Source organism: Triticum dicoccoides, chromosome 2B (assembly GCF_002162155.2).
Source record: "Triticum dicoccoides isolate Atlit2015 ecotype Zavitan chromosome 2B, WEW_v2.0, whole genome shotgun sequence".
Taxonomy (NCBI): Eukaryota; Viridiplantae; Streptophyta; class Magnoliopsida; order Poales; family Poaceae; genus Triticum; species Triticum dicoccoides.
Window position 1 is genome coordinate 13545602 of NC_041383.1, and position 7234 is coordinate 13552835.

Below are 7234 nucleotides of genomic sequence, written 5' to 3' on the forward strand. Positions count from 1 at the left end.
GGATGCGTCGCCTGCACGGGCCTCCACAACGCCCGACCGTGGGTGTGGGCCTGACCCCACAGCTGCTGGTCAGGGGCGTGTGGCTGATTCGCTGCATGGATCCGTCTTGGATCAGGAGCCGGAGCCAGCTGGTTCGCTGCATGGATCCGCCTCGGATCAGGTGACGGCTGGATCTTCTGTAGCAGCAACTGCTCCTGTGCTGCCTACATCTTCTCTTCAGCAAACACGGTCTCAGTCGGGTATTGTCAAAGAAAAACAGTACAATGATGGTACGACAAAATCAAACGTGCCTTTCTTACCACCACCGGTGAACCACTTCATTTGCATGATGCTCTTGCTAATAAGGATTGGAAGGAAGCTATGGATAATGAATATAATGCACTTATGAAAAATAAGACTTGGCACTTGGTTCCACCAAAGTATGGAGACAATGTTATTGACTGCAAATGGGTGTATAAGATCAAAAGGAAGTCTGATGGAAGCATAGACAGGTACAAGGCTAGATTAGTTGCCAAAGAATTTAAACAAAGGTTTGGAATTGATTATGAAGATACCTTTAGTCCTGTTATTAAGTCAACTACTATTCGACTTGTCTTGTCTATTGCTGTTTCCAGAGGATGGAGTCTAAGACAGCTAGATGTTCAGAATGTGTTTCTTCATGGTGTTCTTGAGGAAGAAGTGTTTATGCGGCAACCACCAGGTTATGAGAATCCTAGCACACCTCAACATGTCTGTAAGTTGGATAAAGCTTTGTATGGTTTGAAGCAGGCCCCAAGAGCCTGGTATTCCAGACTGAGTATGCAGTTGCAACGTCTTGGGTTCAAGTTCAGAGGCAGATACCTCATTGTTCTTCTTTAATAAAGGCAATGTTACTATCTTTGTGCTTGTTTATGTTGATGATATAATTATTGCCAGTTCAAGTTCAGAAGCCACTACTTGCTTGCTTAAAGATCTTAAGCTGGAATTTGCTCTTAAGGACTTGGGTGATCTTCACTATTTCCTTGGTATAGAGGTAAATCAAGTTAAAGATGGCATACTTCTCTCACAGGAAAAGTATACAACTGATATTCTCAGGAGAGTAGGATTGGGGAATTGTAAGCCAGTTAACACGCCAATTTCTACCTCAGAGAGGCTTACAGTGGAAAGTGGAGAAGGTCTTGGACCAGAGGATGCAACAAACTATAGGAGTGTTGTAGGTGCCTTGCAGTACTTAACACTCACTCGTCCTGATATATCTTATTCAGTAAACAAGGTATGCCAATATTTACATGCACCTAGAACTACTCATTGGACTGCAGTCAAAAGAATTCTAAGGTATCTCAAGTTCTCAGAAGGTCTTGGCCTCAACATTACCAAGTCCTCTTCTATGCTTGTTAGTGCATACTTTGATGCTGACTGGGCAGGGTGTGCTGATGATAGAAGATCTACAGGTGGTTTTGCTGTGTTTCTGGGAACTAATCTTGTGTCATGGAGTGCAAGAAAACAGGCCACGGTTTCTAGGTCAAGCACAGAGGCTGAATATAAGGCCCTGGCTAATGCTACAGCTGAAGTGATGTGGATACAAACATTACTCTATGAACTTGGAATTAAAACTCCACAGGCTGCGAGATTATGGTGTGATAATATTGGTGCAACGTATCTCTCAGCAAATCCTGTTTTTCATGCACGAACGAAACACATTGAAGTTGATTTCCATTTTGTCAGAGAAAGAGTAGCTCAAAAGCTTCTGGAGATTCGGTTTATTTCCACAGGAGATCAACTCGCAGATGGGTTTACAAAACCCCTTACCAAGAGAAGGTTGAATGGATTTAAGTACAATCTTCACCTTGGCAAAGCTCCTTGAGGTTTAGATTGAGGGGGAGTGTTGGAATAGACGTTTAGGAGTTGTATAGGGATAGAAGTTTGTTTAAATTCTGTAATTCATCTCTATCCCTTCTTCTCGTTCTCATCTCCTTGTAACGACCGATCTGGTCGATCTTCTGATCGTTCTCTCGATCTCCCCTGTAACTTGTATGCCAAGGCTTTTGCCCAATATATACATGTGGCCCGAGACAAAGGGTTCTACGCTTCTCAAATACTTTTACAAGTTCGTCTGGGCAGCATCGTACATTTGAGACCAAAGCCATCAAGCACTTCCTGGCGGCCCGAGAACATGCACGGGTCGCCGGCGAAATCGCGTACGGGCTGCCATGGTCGGTGGCGTCCAGTGGATCATAACTTGTGTGCATGATATGAAGAATGAAGAATGTATTGGGGGCATAAAGAACGACGAGATCTGGATGCGGGATTAATAAGACCGAACTATCCCAAAATACCCTTATGCCTTAATATACTACCCAAATTGTGATGTAGTATTGTGGCATCTGAGCCATTAAATCACAGAAATAAAGGGTCCAAATTTATTTGATGTACCGTAATAAAAACATTAAACAGACTAGTAGGAGCAGTGAAGGGATTAGTGTTTCTATTGAAGTGCGTATTTTTTTCATGTGGTTATCTTTGGATGGGATCTCTTAGCAAAGAACTAGTGAAGTATGTGACCAAGATATCATTTAATAAAATAATTGCGTAGTGAAGTTTAATTTGGTGGCTAAAAAATAAATGTTTTTTTGTTAAAATAACTTAGATAGTTAAGTTTAGGTGATCGGTTAAAAACTACACTTTTTTAAGGAGCAAGTATACTCCTCTAAAGGATAGGAGATGGTTTGCTCATCTAAATTATAAAGGATCGGTTATACATGGATTTAGCTGTACCCCACATATCTCCATGATTTCTAAACCACTCCATTTAATTTACCTATGGTTTTGATCAGAGTATAAAAATATGACTGCGATCTGAGACAAAAGGGTTCAACACTTCCTAAAACAAATGTATGTACTTAATTTATAACGAGAGCGGCGTTTCTGCTCCCGGGCTCCGATGAGGCCGGGCAAAATAAAAAATCATTGAAAATAGAAAAAAATTCAAAAAATACTGATTTTTTTGGAAGCAAGATGCTCATGTGGTGATGTTCGTGCAAAAATTGGTGGAGTTTGGACATTCGAGGAGCGCGCGACAAAAAAGACAAATTTCGGTTCTGTGAGTAAGGTTACTATTCACGGATTGTTTGGACCAATTTTCTCTTTTTTGCCATGAGCTCCTCAGATGTCCAAACAGGATGAAATTTTGCTTGGAAATCACGCACGTGAACATCTTTCATACAAAAAAAATCAGTTTTTTTTAAAAAAGTTCTAGTTTTTTTTGAATTTACTGTAGCTCGGTAGCAGATGAGACCAGGCACCGAGTTGGATTTTCAATTTATATCAATTTTAATAGAGCGGCGTATTTGCGATGGAATCGCTGGTGATTACAACTCCGTGTTTTGCCTGCCCGAACAGACCATGAAAAATAACCTGTGCATTCGTTATTGCCTGAAGAAAAAAAGACCCATCGAGTATACCAAATAACGGGTTGCACTTGTCTTGCCCTTGAAGTTGGCATTTTTCACATTTTTCCCGAGGGGGAACAAAAAGTGCATAAAGCACCTAACCAAGAGTCAAAGACTGCCTTGTCTGCTTCTTAGGAATGAAAGCTATGTTGCCCCTAACTAATTGCTCATAGTTGAGTGCACCACAGAGATGAATTTTGTCGTTTTTACTCTGCCTGGCTAGCTTATAAGCAACTGATCGACCTTTGTGATGTTAAACTAAGCAGGTTGAGAAGAACAATTTCGCCGGCAGAGCTCCACACAGTGCTGGGCTAGACATTAATTTCCCATTGCAGGTCTCGTCATGCTAGCGATGCTTCCCGCTCTTCCTCTTGTTTGTGAATTATTATAGGTTCACTACGACTGGTAAGACAGGAAGAAGGCAGCAGCACGAATGCCGCCACCAGCCTTCTCCACCGGGACTGCCCATCATTGGGCACCTGCACCTCCTCGGCTCCCTCCCGCACGTCTCCCTCCGCAGTCTGGCCAAGAACCATGGTCCTGACGTCATGTTCCTCCGTCTTGGAGCCGTGCAGACACTCGTTGTGTCATCCCCGCGTGCCGCAAAGGAGGTTCTGCGCACGCACGACCATGTCTTTGCCTCGGGGCCCTGCTCCATGGTTCGGAAATCCTCATGTATGGCTCGTCCGACATCTCCTTTGCATCATATGACGAGCACTGGCGCCAGGCAAGGAAGCTCGTAACCACTCACATGTTGAGTGTAGGAAAGGTGCAATCTTCTCGCAACGCCACCACGGAGGAGGTAATTTTAATGATCTTGCAGTTTTCACGTGGTGCTTGGTCGAAATATTTATATCTCTGTCTGTAGAACTGAAACTATAATTGTTCTAAGTCAAACTTATATATTTGATGAACTGAAATTATAATTGTTCTAAAGGAAATGTGCTAATTTCTACAACATATAGTATGGAAATACGTTTGATGATCAATGTACTTTAGCACTGTAGATGTTGATATATTTTTATAGACTTTGTTAAACTTAAAGATGTTGGACTTAGGACAAATCTAGAATTTTAAATAGTTTAAACGGAGAGAACATGTTGTATAGGGAATGCCTTATAATGAGTATGAGTGAAGCATGTTGGTCGAGATGCTTGGGAATGTGATGTTCAAAATGATTTCACACAACTTGTAAGTAGAAAGTCTAGTTTTATTGCTAGCCGTCCATAGTGTACAACACATTTCTACTGAATAGTTGTTGACAGCACGATGTGTGGAAGGCCAGTGGAGAATTGGCACGAGGCGGCAGATATGTGTCTTTTGCCTTTTTGAAAAAGAAGTGATGGTGAGGGGTTGAGGGGGTACTTAAGCCGGTAGCGCACGGATGGATCACTTATATAGGTGTTTTTTCTTTCATTGCAATCGAGAATTTCCTCAGAGGAGCCATGAGACCGAGTCTTATGTATTTCATAATTGAGATACTGCTACGTTTTGAGATGCAATAATACAAGTTAACCTTTTCTCGTCGAGTTTGGATTGCCTACCACGAGTGTCACGTTGTAATACAAGTTAACTTCTTACGGAAGGGCGGAGGAGGCTTCCGTGCTACAGTACAGGAAACTCCCTCCAAAATGGCAGTAGTGTACAACACAAAAGCTATCAATCTTTTAAATCAGTTGATGAGATTACCAGGGCCAGCGGGAGAGACCGCACGAGGGAATGAATAGTCATTTTTTGTAACATAGGGGAGGGGAGCGTGTTCTCACCAAAACTACCATAGTTTAGGGGCAAAGCACAAGAGCTGGTGAAGATGGTGAAGTGGTACACTACAAGCAGGTTCTAGGAATAGGCAATGTTGGATGACAAAATGGCCAGTCTAGTGACAACAAAGGTGATGGCTTTACAAATCCATCAAGGAGAACCTCATCCTACTCAACAATGGCGACAATCTGGAAAAGAGGTGAGGGCCTACAAGATGGTCTTCTAAATAAACCCATGGATAGACAACATCCACTAATTAGGAGATTCTACATTTCTAAAAAAATGGGAGTGAGATATTTTTCGTTAATCAGTATTTTACCATCACATATCTCCCAATTTATTAAATCGTTTTCTACTGTTGAAACTCGTTGGTAATTTTGTTATCGCAAACTTATCCTTATTGTCATAACAATTTGTACTACACTGCATCAGAAATGAAACTAAGAAAATTGGCTGCCATATGCCCTCCCCTAATAATGTCATAAATCTTAGCTAGTCTCATAGTTTAAGATGCATCTCATCATAGGTGAACATGGTGATGACCAAGATTAACGAGGCCGCTGCTGGAGGTGCTGCAGTGGACATGAGTAGGTTTCTGAAGTCACTCACGTATGACATGGCATGTCGGATTGTGTTGGGAGAATCCTTCCGGAGAGAAGGACAGAGCAAGCTACTTCGAGACCTCATAGACGATACCTCACGAATACTAGGAGGTTTCCACTTGGAGGTGTACTTCCCAACATTGGCTAGAGTTGGAGTGCTTCAGAGGGTGGTTTGTGCAAAGGCTGAGAGCGTGAGGCGTAGATGGGCCTATTTGCTGGCTAAGTTGATCGATGAACGTGTGAGCATGGACAAGTCAACAGTTGATAACAAGGATGGGGATTTCATAGATATTTTGTTGTCTTTTCAGCTTGAGTATGGTCTCACAAGAGAGCGAATGAAAGCTCTCCTGACAGTAAGTACAAATGATACCTTCCAAATTATATATGTTGGTTTATGTATATCTTATAGTGACCTAAATAATTAATATCCACAGGATGTATTTTCCGGTTCAACAGACACGTTATCTAACACTCTCGAATTCACCTTGGCCAAGTTGATGAGGAGGCCATGCCTATTGGGGAAGCTACAAGATGAAGTGAGGAGTATCGTACCCCGGGGACAAGAATGTATAACCGAAACCGACAGAAACAAGATGGCGTACTTAAGGCAGTCATGAAGGAGTCACTTCGGGTGTATCCTGTTGCGCCTATCCTTGCTGCACACCTTGCCACGGCTGACTGCAACATTGATGGGTACATGGTTCCTGCTGGGCACACATGTCTTAGTCAATGCATGGGCCATTGGCAGGGACTCCACCTCTTGGGGGATGCAGAAGAGTTCATACCTGAAAGATTTATATATGAAGATAGTGATGTGGATGTCAATTTCAAGGGGAATCATTTCCAGTTCTTGCCATTTGGGTCATGACGAAGGATGTTCCCTGGCATAAACCCCGGGATCGCCAATTTTTAGCTTATGTTGACAAACCTCATGCACCATTTTGAATGGGAATTGCCTCCAGGGGTTGAGACTAAAGACATTGATATGACAGTGGTCTTTGGGCTAACCGTGCGCTGGAAGGAGAAGCTACTATTAATTCCATTAATCATGCCAGTAGATGCAAGAATAAAATATAAGTCGAATACTTTGTGTTATTGCTATATTGTTGCAAATAAAGGAAGGGGAATTCCTACTTGTTGTAAATCTGTTTAGAAAGTTTTTAGCGGTGGTTGATCTTCAGCCCAAAAAATTCTAAGAAGGCCCAGAGGATCTGGTTAACTCTGTGAGCTTGATCAGCAGCGCCAAACAGCCCCCCTCCCCTATTCCCAATGCGACGCAAGGGGGTGTAGGTGGCAACCACATTCAAAGGCCGCCAAACACGTTTTCTGCAACCAAAGTGAATAGGTGCGGGGAAATAGCGCCTCTCCCCCAGCAGCGCCAAACAGCCCCCTCCCCTATTCCCCATGCGACTCATGGGGGTGTAGGTGGAAACCACATTCAAA

General features: G+C 42.8%; 1 pseudogene; it reads left to right on the forward strand.

Annotated features, from left to right (window-relative positions):
- The window catches only part of LOC119360224, a 9206-nt pseudogene extending 2262 nt beyond the window's left edge, over positions 1–6944 (forward strand).
- Positions 6945–7234: the final 290 nt, after the last annotated feature.